The following is a 17,038-nucleotide window of genomic DNA, read 5'->3' as shown; positions in this document are numbered from 1 at the left end:
TGGCTTAGAATTGATTTATGTGTAAGCGAAGAGAGGACTGCAGCTAAACAGGGGCAGACAGCGACAGGAATTTGACTCTGCATTTTATCCACACCAGCCCACATAACTGCACGTACCACCGACTTGGCAGTACAGTACAGGGTTTCTTAACCTCTACCGAGCACCTACCCCGGGTCCGGGAGCACCCCCCACCCCCCCCCCACACTGATTAGCATCGCTAGCATAGCGTCACAATTAAATAGTAGCATCTAAATATCATTAAATCACAAGTCCAAGACACCTAATGAAAGATACAGATCCTGTGAATAAAGCGACCATTTCAGATTTTTATAATGTTTTACAGGGAAGACACAATATGTAAATCTATTAGCTAAACACGTTAGCAAAAGACACAATTTTTTTACTCCAACAGTTTTTTCCTGCGTCAGTAGCTATCACTAATTCGACTAAATAAAAATATATATAGCCACTAACCAAGAAACAACTTCATAAGATGACAGTCTGATAACATATTTATGGTATAGAATAGTTTTTTTTTTTTAAATTTGCATTTTTCAGGTATAAATCACAGTTCTACATTGCAGCTGCAATCTGAAATAGTGCCGACGCAGCCAGAACAATTACAGAGACCAACGTCATATAACTAATTATTTGTCTTAAAACATTTCAGAAAAAATACACAGCGTACAGATATTGAAAGCCCAACATCTGGTGAATCCAAACAATATTTCTGATTTATTAAATGTTTTATAGCGAAAACAAAATGTAGCGCTAAATTAGCATAGCCACGCCAGCCAGAACCAGCTGGGCGCCCCCGACCAGTTCACATGCACGACAGATATATGAAATAACATCGTAAATTGGGTCTTACTATTGCTGATCTTTCATCAGAATGTTGATCAAGGTGTCCTTAGTCCTGATGAGTCGTTCAATCCATTCATAATGGCAACTTTCCCTCTTCATTTAGCATATGTACTGGTCGACTGGCCAAAGTAAAAAAAGTCAAAGAACGGAACACGGCAAAACTCCCGAAAAAATTCAAATAATCTGATACATTAAGATGATATGGTCACATGTATCAAACAAACTTCGAGACGGAGATAGTTTTCATCCGTAACGGCAGCAAAACAGTAGACAATCGCACCTCCAAATCGCGCGATTCAGAGAACCTCCAAATCGCGCGATTCAGAGAACCGGAAGTTGTCGGTCACGCCAAAGAAATAGGTCTTATTTCACGTCAGTACAAGATAAACAAAAAATTTCTCCTCTGACGTCCTCTTGACACCCAGAGGAAGACGAATGAAGTGTGTTTCGGGTCATAGGTGGCGTGACCATATATAGGCAGAGCGTTGAAGCGAGCATACACATCTTGCATTCTTCTTCTTGGTCAGGGAAAGTGCTGTCAAATGACTTCTGTTTCACTCAGAGACAAAATTGAAACGGTTTTAGAAACTATAGATTGTTTTCTATCCAATGGTATTAATTATATGCATATAGTAAGAGCAATAATTGAATAAGAGGCAGTTTAATCTGTAGAGGAAATTATGCTAATGCGAAAACAGCACCCCTGTATTCTCAAGAAGTTAATCCATTTTGCACCCATGACTGGTCCTCCTCCTTTTTTTTACCAGCTCATGTTAATTAAAAACAAATACAATATAGAAAAACACCACTTGAGATACAACTCACCCCTATAACTGTTCCTCTGTCTGGAGATACAACTCACCACTATAACTGTTCCTCTGTCTGGAGATACAACTCACCACTATAACTGTTCCTCTGTCTGGAGATACAACTCACCACTATAACTGTTCCTCTGTCTGGAGATACAACTCACCATTATAACTGTTCCTCTGTCTGGAGATACAACTCACCACTATAACTGTTCCTCTGTCTGGAGATACAACTCACCACTATAACTGTTCCTCTGTCTGGAGATACAACTCACCACTATAACTGTCTCTCTGTCTGGCGATACAACTCACCACTATAACTGTTCCTCTGGAGATACAACTCATCACTATAACTGTTCCTCTGTCTGGAGATACAACTCACCACTATACATGTGCCTCTGTCTGGAGATACAACTCACCACTATAACTGTTCCTCTGGAGATACAACTCATCACTATAACTGTTCCTCTGTCTGGAGATACAACTCACCACTATACATGTGCCTCTGTCTGGAGATACAACTCACCACTATAACTGTTCCTCTGGAGATACAACTCACCACTATAACTGTTCCTCTGTCTGGAGATACAACTCACCACTATAACTGTCCCCCTGTCTGGAGATACAACTCACCACTATAACTGTTCCTCTGTCTGGAGATACAACTCACCACTATAACTGTTCCTCTGTCTGGAGATACAACTCACCACTTTAACTGTTCCTCTGGAGATACAACTCACCACTATAACTGTTCCTCTGTCTGGAGATACAACTCACCACTATAACTGTCCCCCTGTCTGGAGATACAACTCACCACTATAACTGTTCCTCTGTCTGGAGATACAACTCACCACTATAACTGTTCCTCTGTCTGGAGATACAACTCACCACTATAACTGTTCCTCTGTCTGGAGATACAACTCACCACTTTAACTGTTCCTCTGGAGATACAACTCACCACTATAACTGTTCCTCTGTCTGGAGATACAACTCACCACTATAACTGTTCCTCTGTCTGGAGATACAACTCACCACTGTAAATGTTCCTCTGTCTGGAGATACAACTCACCACTATAACTGTTCCTCTGTCTGGAGATACAACTCACCACTATAACTGTTCCTCTGTCTGGAGATACAACTCACCACTATAACTGTTCCTCTGTCTGGAGATACAACTCACCACTATAACTGTTCCTCTGGAGATACAACTCACCACTATAACTGTTCCTCTGTCTGGAGATACAACTCACCACTATAACTGTTCCTCTGTCTGGAGATCCAACTCACCACTATAACTGTTCCTCTGTCTGGAGATACAACTCACAACTATAACTGTTCCTCTGTCTGGAGATACAACTCACAACTATAACTGTTCCTCTGGAGATACAACTCACCACTATAACTGCTCCCCTGGAGATACAACTCACCACTATAACTGTTCCTCTGTCTGGAGATACAACTCACCACTGTAAATGTTCCTCTGTCTGGAGATACAACTCACCACTATAACTGTTCCTCTGGAGATACAACTCACCACTATAACTGTTCCTCTGTCTGGAGATACAACTCACCACTATAACTGTTCCTCTGTCTGGAGATACAACTCACCACTATAAATGTTCCTCTGTCTGGAGATACAACTCACCACTATAACTGTTCCTCTGGAGATACAACTCACCACTATAACTGTTCCTCTGTCTGGAGATACAACTCACCACTATAACTGTTCCTCTGTCTGGAGATACAACTCACCACTATAACTGTTCCTCTGTCTGGAGATACAACTCACCACTATAACTGTTCCTCTGTCTGGAGATACAACTCACCACTATAACTGTTCCTCTGGAGATCCAACTCACCACTATAACTGTTCCTCTGGAGATCCAACTCACCACTATAACTGTTCCTCTGGAGATACAACTCACCACTATAACTGTTCCTCTGGAGATACAACTCACCACTATAACTGTTCCTCTGGAGATACAACTCACCACTTTAACTGTTCCTCTGGAGATCCAACTCACCACTATAACTGTTCCTCTGTCTGGAGATACAACTCACCACTATAACTGTTCCTCTGTCTGGAGATACAACTCACTACTTTAACCGTGTCTCTGCTTTAGACATTTTGTTTGCCTCCCTGTTGTGCTGTCTGCCTGTCTCAGCATCTTCTCTGCTGTCACTCTGTCACGGTTGACAACTCCATAGTGTCGCCCTCCCAGAGTTCAAATAACCTTGACATAAGCCTGGACAACACCCTGTCATTCTATGCAAACATCCAAGCAGTGACTCACTCCTGCAGGTTGATACTCTACAACATCCTTAGAATACGACCCTACCTCACACAGGAAGTGGCGCAGACACTAATCCAGACACTTGTCCTTTCCCATCTGGACTACTGCAACTCGCTGTTGGCTGGGCTCCCCGCTTGTGCCATCAAACACCTGATACTTATCCAGAATCCTGCAGCCCGTCTGGTGTTCAACCTTCCCAAGTTCTCTCATGTCACTCCACTCCTCTGCACACTCCATTGGCTTCCAGTTGTAGCTTGCATCCACTACAAGACCATGGTGCTAATCTACGGAACAGAAAGAGGAACTGCCCCTCCCTACCTTCAGGCTATGCTTCAGGCTATGCTCAAAGCCTACACCCCACTCTGTTCTGCCACCTCAGGTCTCTTGGCCCACCTCTACGCTTAGCCCAGTCTAAGCTCCTCTCTGTCCTGGCACCCCAATGGTGGAACCAGCTTCCCCGTGAATCTATGACAACAGAAATTGAGAAATGTTGGGCTTGGGGGAATAGAATGGGGAGTTGGGGGTGTAGGCTCACCTCTTTTTGTTTCTCTTATCTATTTTATTTTACAAAATCCTGTGTGATCAATATGATAATTTGTCTTTATGCCTACGGATACATGTGGTATAAACTAAGTGTGTAAATTGACATGACTATTGCACCTGTAACCTGCCCAACAAAAAAAAGGACAAAGCAAATAAAAACATGGTAAAAAAAATGAAATACATCTTAATTAACAGGCCCACAGGCTGCCGGCCATGTCACCTTTTTAAATTTTAAATTTTAAATTTTAACTTGAGTGTATTTTTTGTCAATTTTGACAAGCCCACCAAATTCAAAAATTGTCCAGCCCATCTGGTATTTGCCAGAATTGCCAGATGACCAATCCACCCCTGCAGCTACAGTATGTGAAACAGCATGACATATTGTTTTGCAATACCTCAATAGTTATCCTTTGAGAAGACTATGGTTAGAATTTATAGGGAAATATCTTTTAGAGTGATCTGGGATCATGTGAAAAGGGAACAGGCTAACTGTAAAATAAACAATTTCATTGCATTTGTTTATACACTGACTATACAAAACATTAAGAACATCTGCTCGTTCCATGACATCGACTGACCAGGCGAAAGCTATGATCCCTTATTGATTTCACTTGTTAACCTGTCTAGGATCAGCGTGGCGCTAGCGGCACACCCCCCCCCCCCCCACTGAAAAACCAGTGCCGCGAAATTCAAAAAAAATATTTTTTTAAAATATTTAACTTTCACACATTAAAGTCCAATACAGCTAATGAAAGACACAGATCTTATGAATCCAGTCAACATTTCCGATTTTTAAAATGTTTTACAGGGAAGACACAATATGTAAAGATGTACATCTATTACCTAAAAACACATTAGCATATTCCACCATCTTTTATTTGTCCACCAACACCAGTAGCCATCACCAATTCGGCTAAACTAAGATATTTATAGCCCCTAACCAACAAAAAAACTCATTAGATGACAGTCTGATAACATATTTATGGTATGGGATAGGTTTTGTTAGAAAAAAGTGCATATTTCAGGTATATGGCATAGTTTACAATTGCACCCACCATCACAAATGGACTAGAATAATTACAATGAGCAACGTGTTTACCTAACTACTAATCATCAAACATTTCGTAAAAATACACAGCATACACGAATCGAAAGACACAGATCCTGTGAATACAGACAATATTTCAGATTTTCTAAGTGTCTTACAGCGAAAACACAATAAATCGTTATATTAGCTTAGCACATAGCAATTAGCAGCCCAGCATTGATTCTAGCCAAAGTGAGCGATAAAAGTCAACATCGCCAAAAGATATTAATTTTTTCACTAACCTTCTCAGAATTCTTCCGATGACACTCCTGTAACATCACATTACAACATGCATATACAGTTTGATCGAAAATGTTTATATTTAGCCACCAAAATCATGGTTAGACAATGTGAAATGTAACTCGGCTGGTCAGAATTTGTCCTTGCGCCACTTAGACAGTGATCTACTCTTATACATAAATACTCATAAACGTGACTAAAAAATATAGGGTGGACAGGGATTGATAGACAATTTAATTCTTAATACAATTGCGTTATTACATTTTTTAATTTATCCTTACTTTTCAATACAGTTTGCGCCAAGCGAAGCTACGTCAAAAAACATGGCGTCCTAAGCCACTAAAATGTTTCGACAGAAACACGATTTATCATAATAAAAATGTCCTACCTTGAGCTGTTCTTCCATCAGTATCTTGGGCAAAGGATCCTTTCTTGGGAGAAATCGTCTTTTGGTGGAAAGCTGTCCTCTTGCCATGTGGAAATGTCAACTACGTTCGGGATGAACTGAAAAGCGTGTCCAACTTTTCACATCGTTGCAAAAATAAATGTCACAAAATCGCACTAAACGGATATAAATTGCTATAAAACGCTTTAAATTAACTACTTTGTGATGTTTGTAACTCCTATAACGAGTGAAAAGATGACCGGAGAAATATAACAGGCTAAACTAATGCTTGGAACAGGAGAGGGTCGGTGTCTTCCACGCGCGTTACGCAGCAAGAAAAGACTTGCTAGCTAAAGGTTTTTTTCATTTGTAGGGCCTGTGAACGAGCAATCGAGCCCGTTGGAATCGTCATCACGTAAAGGCATCCAGGGGAAGACGTAAGAAGTGTCCGTATAGTCATAGCAACGACAGTGCCCGTTTAAATGACTTCAGAAAAGTGGCCAACGTTTCTCAAATCTGACTCCATGTCAGGGAAATTGCTGTAGAATGGGCTCTGTTCCACTTAGAGACAAAATTTCAACTCCTATAGAAACTATAGACTGTTTTCTATCCAATAATAATAATAATATGCATATTGTACGATCAAGGATTTTGTGGGAAGCCGTTTAAAAAATTAGCCACATTAGCATAAATAGTCTAAACAGCGCCCCCATCCCCAACAGGTTAAATCCACTTCAATCAGTGTAGATGAAGGGGAGGAGTCAGGTTAAAATAATTATTTTTATTGAGACAGGGATTGTGTATGTGTGCCATTCAGAGGGTGAATGGGCAAGACAAAATATGTAGGTGCCTTTGAACGGGGTAGTAGGTGCCAGGTGCACCGGTTTGTGTCAAGAACTGCAGCGCTGCTACAGTTGGTTTTTCCACAATTGTGGCGGTTCTGGGGGCAAACGGGGGAGGGGGTGCAACTCAATATTAGGAAGGTGTTCGAAATGTTTGGTGTACTCAGTGTAACGGTAATCCTCTTCCTCTTCATCCGAAGAGGAGGAGTAGTGATTGAACCAAGTGGCAGCGTCTTGAAATGACATGATTTAATTAAGACACGACAAAAACAACGAAGACAGAAAACGAACTATACTTGAATTAACTAACAAAATAACAAAACGAATGTGTAGACAAACCTAGACATACGAACTTACAATAAAACACGAAGAACGCACGAACAGGGAAAATAGACTACACAAAAATGACGATGTACAAACAAACCGAACAGTCCCGTATGGTGCGACAAACACTGACACAGGAGACAACCACCCACAACGAACACTGTGAAACAACCTACCTAAATATGACTCCCAATTAGAGGAACGCCAAACACCTGCCTCTAATTGAGAGCCATACCAGGCAACCCTTAAACCAACATAGAAACAGACAACATAGAATGCCCACCCAAACTCACGTCCTGACCAACTAACACATACAACAAACTAACAGAAATAGGTCAGGAACGTGACATAACCCCCCCCTAAGGTGCGAACTCCGGGCGCACCTGCACAAAGTATAGGGGAGGGTCTGGGTGGGCATCTGACCACGGTGGTGGCTCAGGCTCTGGGCGAGTTCCCCACCCCACCATAGTCAATCCCAGCTTACGTCCTCCCCTTAGAATGACCACCCTCCTATTACACCCACTTAACTTACATGGTACCATCAAGATAAGGGGCAGCACCAGGATAAGGTAGCGCAGGACAGAGAGATAGCTCAAGACAGAGAGGTAGGTCAAGATAGAGAGGTAGCTCAGGATAGAGGGGCAACTCCGGACTGAAGGGCAGCTCCGGACAGAGAGACAGCTCTGGACTGAGGGGCAGTTCAGGATTAATGGCCGCTCTGGGCTGAGAAGCAGCTCATGGCTGGCTGACGGCTCTGGACGCTCATGGCTGGCTGACGGCTCTGGACGCTCATGGCTGGCTGACGGCTCTGGACGCTCATGGCTGGCTGACAGCTCAGGACGCTCATGGCTGGCTGACGGCTCTGGACGCTCATGGCTGGCTGACGGCTCTGGACGCTCATGGCTGGCTGACGGCTCTGGACGCTCATGGCTCGCTGGCGGCTCTGGCAGATCCTGTCTGGTTGGCGGCTCTGGCAGATCCTGTCTGGTTGGCGGCTCTGGCAGATCCTGTCTGGTTGGCGGCTCTGGCAGATCCTGTCTGGTTGGCGGCTCTGACAGATCCTGTCTGGTTGGCAGCTCTGGCAGATCCTGTCTGGTTGGCGGCTCTGGCAGATCCTGACTGACGAATGGCTCTAGCGGCTCCTGACTGACTAACGGCTATGACGGCTCGGGACAGACGGGCGGCTCTAATGGCTCGGGACAGACGGATGGCTCAGACGGCGCTGGGGAGACGGATGGCTCAGACGGCGCTGGGGAGACGGATGGCTCAGACGGCGCTGGGGAGACGGATGGCTCAGACAGCGTTGAGGAGACGGATGGCTCAGATGACGCTGCGGAGACGGATGGCTCAGACTGATCCTGTCTAGCGGAAGGCTTTGGCTGCTCCTGTCTGGTTGAAGGCTCTAGCGGCTCCTGTCTGGCGGAAGGCTCTAGCGGCTCCAGTCTGGCGGAAGGCTCTGTAGGCTCATGGCAGACGGGCGGCTTTGCAGGCTCATGGCAGACGGGCGGCTTTGAAGGCTCAATACAGACGAGCAGTTCATGCGGCGCTTGGCAGACGGACAGTTCAGGCGCCGTTGAGCAGACGGCAGACTCTGGCCGGCTGAGACGCACTGTAGGCCTGGTGCGTGGTGCCGGAACTGGAGGCACCGGACTGGAGACACGCACTTCAAGCCTAGTGCGGGGAGCAGGGACAGGGCACACTGAATTCTCAATGCGCACTATAGGCCTAGTGCGTGGTACCGGCACTGGTGGTACCAGGCTAAGGGCACGCACCTCAAGACGAGTACGGGGAGAAGGAACAGTGTGTACAGGGCTCTGGAGACGCACAGGTGGCTTAGTGCGTGGTGCCGGAACTGGAGGCACTGGGCTGGAGACACGCACCATAGAGAGAGTGCGTGGAGAACGAACAGGGCTCTGAAAACGCACTGGAAGCCTGGTGCGTGGTGTAGGCACTGGTGGTACTGGGCTGGGGCGGGGAGGTAGCGCCGGAAATACCGGACCGTGCAGGCGTATTGGCTCCCTTGAACACTGAGCCTGCCCAACCTTACCTGGCTGAATGCTCCCCGTCGCCCGACCAGTGCGGGGAGGTGGAATAACCCGCACCGGGCTATGTAGGGGAACCGGGGACACCATGCGTAAGGCTGGTGCCATGTAAGCCGGCCCAAGGAGACGTACTGGTGGCCAGATATGTAGAGCCGGCTTCATGGCACTTGGCTCAATGCTCAATCTAGCCCTACCAGTGCGGGAGGTGGAATAACCCGCACCGAGCTATGCACACGTACAGGAGACACCGTGCGCTCTACTGCGTAACACGGCGTCTGCCCGTACTCCCGCTCTCCATGGTTAGCCTGGGAAATGGGCACAGGTCTCCTACCTGCCCTTGGCCCACTACCTCTTAGCCTCCCACCCCCCCCCCCCCCCCCCCCAAGAAAATTTTGGGGTTTCTTCACGGGCTTCCGTGCTAACCCGTACCTTCATAAATCCGGTTTTGAGCTTCATTCTCCTGTTTCCAGCCACGTCTCCTTGCTGCCTCCTCATACCACCGCTCCTGGGCTCGCGCTGCTTCCATCTCCTCACGAGCGCGGCGATATTCCCCAATGTGCGCCCAAGGACCTTTTCCATCCAGCTCGTCCTCACAAGTCCAGTAGTCCCGTGTATTACCCTGCTCGAACATACGCTGCTTGGTTCTGGTAATTTGGTGGGTGGTTCTGTAACGGCTGTCGTCTTCCTCCTCCTCGGACGAGGAGAGGAGAGAAGGATCGGTGGACCAATACACAGCGAGGTAAGTAGACATAAATTTATTTATTTGAAATACAAAGACGAATACGAAAACACTTGGAAAATTACAAAATAAGAAAACGACGTAGACGAAACCTGAACATGAACTTACATAACTACACGTAGAACTCACGGACAGGAACAGACTACATCAAACGAATGAACAGCCAAAACAGTCCCGTGTGGTGCACATACACAGACACGGACGACAACCACCCACAACGAACACTGTGAAACAACCTACCTAAATATGACTCCCAATTAGAGGAACGCCAAACACCTGCCTCTAATTGAGAGCCATACCAGGCAACCCTTAAACCAACATAGAAACAGACAACATAGAATGCCCACCCAAACTCACGTCCTGACCAACTAACACATACAACAAACTAACAGAAATAGGTCAGGAACGTGACACTCAGTGTATATAGTACCTTGATGTCTTTGCGCTATGCTACGGGGTATCATCCCCATGCATTGTTAAGGGCTGCTAGCGTCTATGATGCTTTTACTCTACAGATGAAAGAAGAAATCAAAGGGTCTCGTCTGGTTAACATTATCTCTTAATAATCATTTGTCCTATGAAATAGGGTTTACGAACTAAAAATATGACTAGTATGTTCAGAAAGCATGGAGTGTAGTGTACTGTACATATTCATAAATACCTACTGAGAGTAAAAAGTCATCCTGAGTGTATATAGAGCAGACTGGTTGCAGTGTTCTAAGAAATTGCAAGAGATCTTTGCTTTTATCGTGTACATGATAAACAATCAAAGCTCAAAATAAAATTAAATACTTTTGAGCCAGTTCTGAGACGTATAAAGAAATATAATATAAGTCAACAAAAATATGTAAATAAACGGAATAGTGTGCCTCAGGCGGAAGATGATGTAAAGTATGGAGGCCCATTAGTCAGCCCATGGGTGTGTCTAAAATGGCACTCTATTCCATATAGTGCACTACTTTTGACTGATCAGCTGAATCCAGGTGAAAGCTATGATCCCTTATTGATGTCCTGTTAAATCCACTTTAATCAGTGTAAATGAAGGGGAGGAGGCAGGTTAAAGAAATACTTTTATGTCTTGATATAATTGAGACATAGATTGTGTATGTGTGCCATTCAGTGGGTGAATGAGCAAGACAAAAGATGTAAGTGCCTTTGAACGTGGTGTGGTAGTAGATACCAGGCGCACCGAATTTAGTCTGTCAAGAACGGCAATGCTGCTGGGTTTTTCACACTCAACAGTTTCCGTGTGTATCAAGAATGGGCTCATCCAGCCAAATTCACACAACCGTGGGAAGCATCGGAGTCATCCCTGTGGAATGCTTTCGACACCTTGTAGAGTCCATACCCCGACGTATTGAAACTGTTTTGAGGGAAACTCAATATTAGGGTGTTCCTAATGTTTTGTACACTCAGTGTATTTTGTTTGCTCATTCACCGTGTAATTGGTATAAATCAATCTCTCAACAACTCAGCATATCACGCCAACAGCCATGAAATACTCTCCTGTTTTTCATGCCCATACATTATTCACACCCCTTTACTTTTTCCACATTTTGTTGCGTTACAGACTGAATTGAAAATGGACTAAATTGAGATTTTGTGTCACTGATTTACACACAATACCCCATAAGTCAAAGTGGAATTTTGTGTGTCGAACATTTGAGAAATTAATTATAAAAAATCAATGCTAAAATGTCTTGACTCATTAAGTATTCAACCCCTTTGTTATGGCAATCCTAAAGAAGTTCAGAAGTGCAAATGTCCTCAACAAATTGCATAATAAGTTGCATGTACTCATTCCGTGTTCAATTATAGTGGTTAACATTATTTTTGAATGACTGTACCCCACACATACAATTATCTGCAAGGTCCCTTAATCCAGTAATGAATTTCATGCACAGATTCAACCACACAGACCCGGGAGGTTGTTCAATGCCTCACAAAGAAGCGCACCGATTGGGAGATGTGTAAAAAATAAAAAAGCAAATGCTGAATATCCCTTTGAGCATGGTGAAGTTATTAATTTGGCTTCGGATGCTGTATCAATACACCCAGTCACTACAAAGATACAGGCGTTCTTCCTAACTCAGTTGCCGGAGAGGAAGGAAACCGCTCACTGATTTCACTGTGAGGCCAATGGTGATTTTAAATCAGCTACAGAGTTTAATGGTTGTGATACGAGAAAACTGAGGATGGATCAACATTGTAGTTATGCCACAATACTAACCTAAATTACAGAGTGAAAAGAAGGTATAATAAAAAATGATCCAAAACATGCGTCCTGTTTGCAACAAGGCACTAAGGTAATACTGCAAAGAAATGTGGCAAAGAAATGTACTTTTGTCCTAAATACAAAGTGTTATGTTTGGGGCAGATCCAACACAACACATCACTGAGTATCACTCTTCAAATGTTCAAGCGTGGTGGTGGCTGCATGTTATGGGTATGCTTGTCTAGGGAGTTTTTTTGGATCTTCCTGAGTGGCCTAGCTACAGTTTTGACTTCAATTGGCTTGTGGCCTATGGCAAGACCTGACAATTGCTGTCTAGCAATGATCAACAATCTACTTGACAGTGCTTGAAAAATTCTTAAAAGAATAATGGACAAATATTGTACAATCCAGGTGTGCAAAGCTCTTAGAGACTTACCCCAAAAGACACACCTGTAGTCGTCGCTAAAAGTACTACTGCAAAGTACTAACACGGGTGTGAATACTTATGTAAATGAGATATTTCTGTATTGCATTGTTAACAAATGTGCAACAATTTACAAAACCATGTTTTCAATTTGTCATTATGGGGTATTGTGTGTAGATCAGTGAGAAAAAGGAAAAAATTAGAAAAAAAAGAAAAACAAATTCTCTGTAACACAACAAAATGTGAAACAAGTCAAGGGGTATGAATACTTTCTGAAGTCACTGTACGTGTACCCCATCATAAATATTTGCGTAATCACCGAACGCCATTAGAAAGGTGTTAATTTCCAGTTTAGGCTGTGTTTCTGTCTCTCCTCTCTCCCCTGTGTCTCTATGTCTGTGTGTGTCTCTGTCTCTTTGTGTCGGTCTCTCCTCTCTCGTACATTTTTCTGTGTACCTCTGTGTCTCTCCTCTGTGCCTCTGTGTATGTGTCTCTCTTCTCCTTTGTGTTTCTGTGTCTCTACTCTCCTCTGTCTGTTTCTGTGTTTCTACTCTCCTCTGTGTCTCTCTGTGTGTCTGTGTCTCTGTGTTTCTCTGTGTTTCTCCTCTCCTCTGTGTCTCACTGTGTCTCCGTGTGCCTGTCTCTTCTATCCTCTGTGTTTCTCTGTGTGTCTGTGTCTCTGTGTCTCTGCGTCTCTGTCTCTTTATGTCTGTCTCTCCTCTCTCCTGTCTGTCTCTGTGTGTCTCTGTGTCTCTCCTCTCCTCTGTGTCTCACTGTGTCTCCGTGTGCCTGTCTCTTCTATCCTCTGTGTCTCTCTGTGTGTCTGTGTCTCTGTGTCTCTGCGTCTCTGTCTTTTTATGTCTGTCTCTCCTCTCTCCTGTCTGTCTCTGTGTGTCTCTGTGTCTCTCCTCTCCTCTGTGTCTCTCTGTGTGTCTCTCTGTGTGTCTGGGTCTCTCCGCTCCTCAGCAATGGCAGTAGTGATTTATTCTTCTGCTGTTGGCTCTGTCTGTCCTGCTGTCTTCAGCAGAATCGCTGCATGCTGGCTTTTCTCTGAACACACCTCTCCTCTCGTCTCACAGCGCAATACACACATACATACATACACACACACCTCCTCTCCTCCTCTCCAGCACAGTGCAGGCTAGCAGTACAGTAATGCATTCAGGAAATGATGAAAAGATGTTAGATGTTGGTCCGCCCTACCCCCCTGGGTAGCTGTGATTAATCATAGATTCGTTCCTACTGGTTGGTGTCCTCTGACTTTTAATCATCACAGAACCCTTCATCTCTCCACCTGCTTTCTCCATCCCCTGCCAACTCTAAGATGTGCGGTTGAAAATGCTGTGGTTTTGGTTCTAGTTGCTGTTAGGATGACCACTCTGCACCACGGCTCCTCTGTCAGCCCTGAACTACGACTGTGAGAGGGGTGTGTAGACCTACTCTACACTCTCAGAAAAATGCTTTCCAAAGGGCTTCTTAAGCTGTCCACATAGGATAACCCTTTTTGGTTCCATGTAGAACTATTTTGGCTTCCATTGTAGAACCCTCTATGGAAAGGGTTCTACATGGAACCCAAAAGGGTTCTACCTGGAACTGAAAGGGTTTTACCTGGAACCAAAAAGGGTTCTTCAAAGGGTTCTCCTATGGGGACAGCCGAAGAACCCTTTTAGATTCTAGATAACACCTTTTTTTCTAAGAGTGTAGTGTGGTCCTAGTGTGTGTGTGTGTGTGTAACCATAATCAAAGCAAAGTGGTTCTTGCCAACACATGATTAAGAAGAGACTGTTCAGCTCTCATGTGGGCCGTCACTATCGGTGCCAGGCAGTACAGTCCCCTCCTCGTCCCCATCCAGGGACAGTAAGGGACCCACACCGCAGCAGTTCTGGACTGAGTTCAGATTACTGCTATTGTTGGGGGAAATGGATTAGAGATATTAAAAGCAGTAAATGACCACAGGCCCCAGTCAGACTATGGATGCTTCCCATTACATCCTATTCCCTTTATAGTGCACTACTTTCTAGTCTAAGGTAGTGCACTATAAAGGGAAGATGGGTGCCATTTGGGATGCAGCCCAGTGTTTACTTATTCCGAACACCCATTGAAGAAAGACTGATATGTCTAGTAAAACAGAATGGCGAACACAGCAATCTGGCTGATTCTACCAGGCTAGTACTGTACTGTGAAATGTGGGTTAGAGAGGCTTTAGTTTGCATGAGTAAATATAAAGACAGGGTGGTGTTTAATGTCCAGATTAAGTTTATCTCTGACATTTAGAGGCATTAAACAGATCAGATCCAAGGCAAATATATTTGATCTGTCTGTAAATAACTAGGCTTTAAAAAAGCACCAAATCAACAGCATCCCACAGCACAGCACCAACACAGCATGTGATATGCTGCCTGACTGACTGTCATGCCTCCTGTTATTTGTCTTAATAAAATGAGACATTTTACAGAACGAAAAAACCTAAAACTAAAAACATTAAACGTCTATGTAATTTTCTCATGCTCAACCGTTGTTTACATTACAGGATGTGTTCCACCCTGAAATATAACAGGTGCAAACTTTCCCACCTGTTCACACTCAGACGGATGTAAACCTGGCTATTTGTCAACATAATGGACTTTCAGATACCTTTGGCACCTTTTATGTAGCCTCAGCATCTGTAGACATCACCCTGTGTACAAAAGTAATGAGTGGAATTTAACTGGTGTTAGCATATATGCAGGCCTGGATACGAGCACAGTAGGGAAACTGACAATATACAGCCATATGGCCTGAGTTCACCTGAGTGCACTGCCTGCCACTGACCATGAAAATGACAGTTACTGACCAAGGCAATGACAGTTAATGACCATGGCAATGATAATTAATGACCATGGCAATGACAGTTAATGACCATGGTAATGGCAGTTAATAACCATGGCAAGGACAGTTAATGACCATGGTAATGACAGTTAATGACCATGGCAGTGACAGTTAATGACCATGGCAATGACAGTTAATGACCATGGCAAGGACAGTTAACAAACATGGCAAGGACAGTTAATGACCATTGCAATGACAGTTAATGACCATGGCAAGGACAGTTAATGACCATGGCAAGGACAGTTAATGACCATGGCAGTGACAGTTAATGACCATGGCAATGACAGTTTATGACCATGGCAATGGCAGTTAATGACCATGGCAAGGACAGTTAACAAACATGGCAAGGACAGTTAATGACCATTGCAATGACAGTTAATGGCCATGGCAAGGACAGTTAATGACCATGGCAAGGACAGTTAATGACCATGGCAGTGACAGTTAATGACCATGGCAATGACAGTTTATGACCATGGCAATGACAGTTAATGACCAGGGCAAGGACAGTTAATGACCATAGCAAGGACAGTTAATGACCATGGCAATGACAGTTACTGTTTTGAGAGAATAACAGGCAGGAGACAGGCAGTTTTTTTTGTCTATCCTGTCCACTAATTAATGACCCATAGAGATGTAGGAGACAGCTGTATAACTCACCATTAAACGGAGAGAGAGATGGTGAGCAGAAGAGAACAAGCTCTGTACTCTGTACCCTCTATCTCCCTATCTACCTGCTTTATCTCTCTCTCCCTGCACACTCTCTCTCTTTGCTCTCTCTCTTTGCTCTCTTTCTCTCTCTCTTTCTCTCTCTCTCTCTTTGCTCTCTTTCTCTCTCTCTCTCTTTGCTCTCTTTCTCTCTCTCTCTCTCTCTCTCTTTGCTATCTTTCTGTCTCTCTCTCTTTGCTCTCTTTCTCTCTCTCTCTCTCTCTCTCTCTCTCTCTCTCTCTCTCTCTCTCTCTCTCTCTCTCTCTCTCTCTCTCTCTCTCTCTCTCTCTCTCTCTCTTTGCTCTCCTTCTCTCTGCTCTCGTTTTCTCTCTCTCTCTCTCTTTGCTCTCTTTCTCTCGCTCTCTCTCTCTGCTCTCTTTCGCTCTCTTTTTTTCTCTTTCTCTCTCTCTCTCTGCTCTCGTTCTCTCTCTCTTTCTCTCTCTCTCTTTGCTCTCTTTCTCTCTCTCTCTCTTTGATCTCTTTCTCTCTCTCTCTGCTCTCGTTCTCTCTCTCTTTCTCTCTCTCTCTTTGCTCTCTTTCTCTCTCTCTCTCTCTCTTTGCTCTCTTTCCTCTCTCTCTCTTTGCTCTCTTTCCTCTCTCTCTGCTCTCATTCTCTCTCTTCCCTCTCTCTCTCTCTTTGCTCTTTCTCTCTCCCTC

General features: G+C 44.3%; 1 protein-coding gene across 2 annotated transcripts in view; it reads left to right on the top strand.

Moving 5' to 3' along the window:
- The window catches only part of LOC129831079 (KH domain-containing, RNA-binding, signal transduction-associated protein 3-like), a 204,946-nt gene that overhangs the window by 121,961 nt on the left and 65,947 nt on the right, over positions 1-17,038 (top strand). The gene's annotated exons all lie outside the window — the stretch shown is intronic.

The sequence above is a fragment of the Salvelinus fontinalis genome, chromosome 32 (genome assembly GCF_029448725.1).
Source record: "Salvelinus fontinalis isolate EN_2023a chromosome 32, ASM2944872v1, whole genome shotgun sequence".
NCBI lineage: Eukaryota > Metazoa > Chordata > Actinopteri > Salmoniformes > Salmonidae > Salvelinus > Salvelinus fontinalis.
The sequence above is the reverse complement of the archived record's forward strand: the minus strand, read 5'-3'. Positions and strand labels throughout refer to the sequence as shown.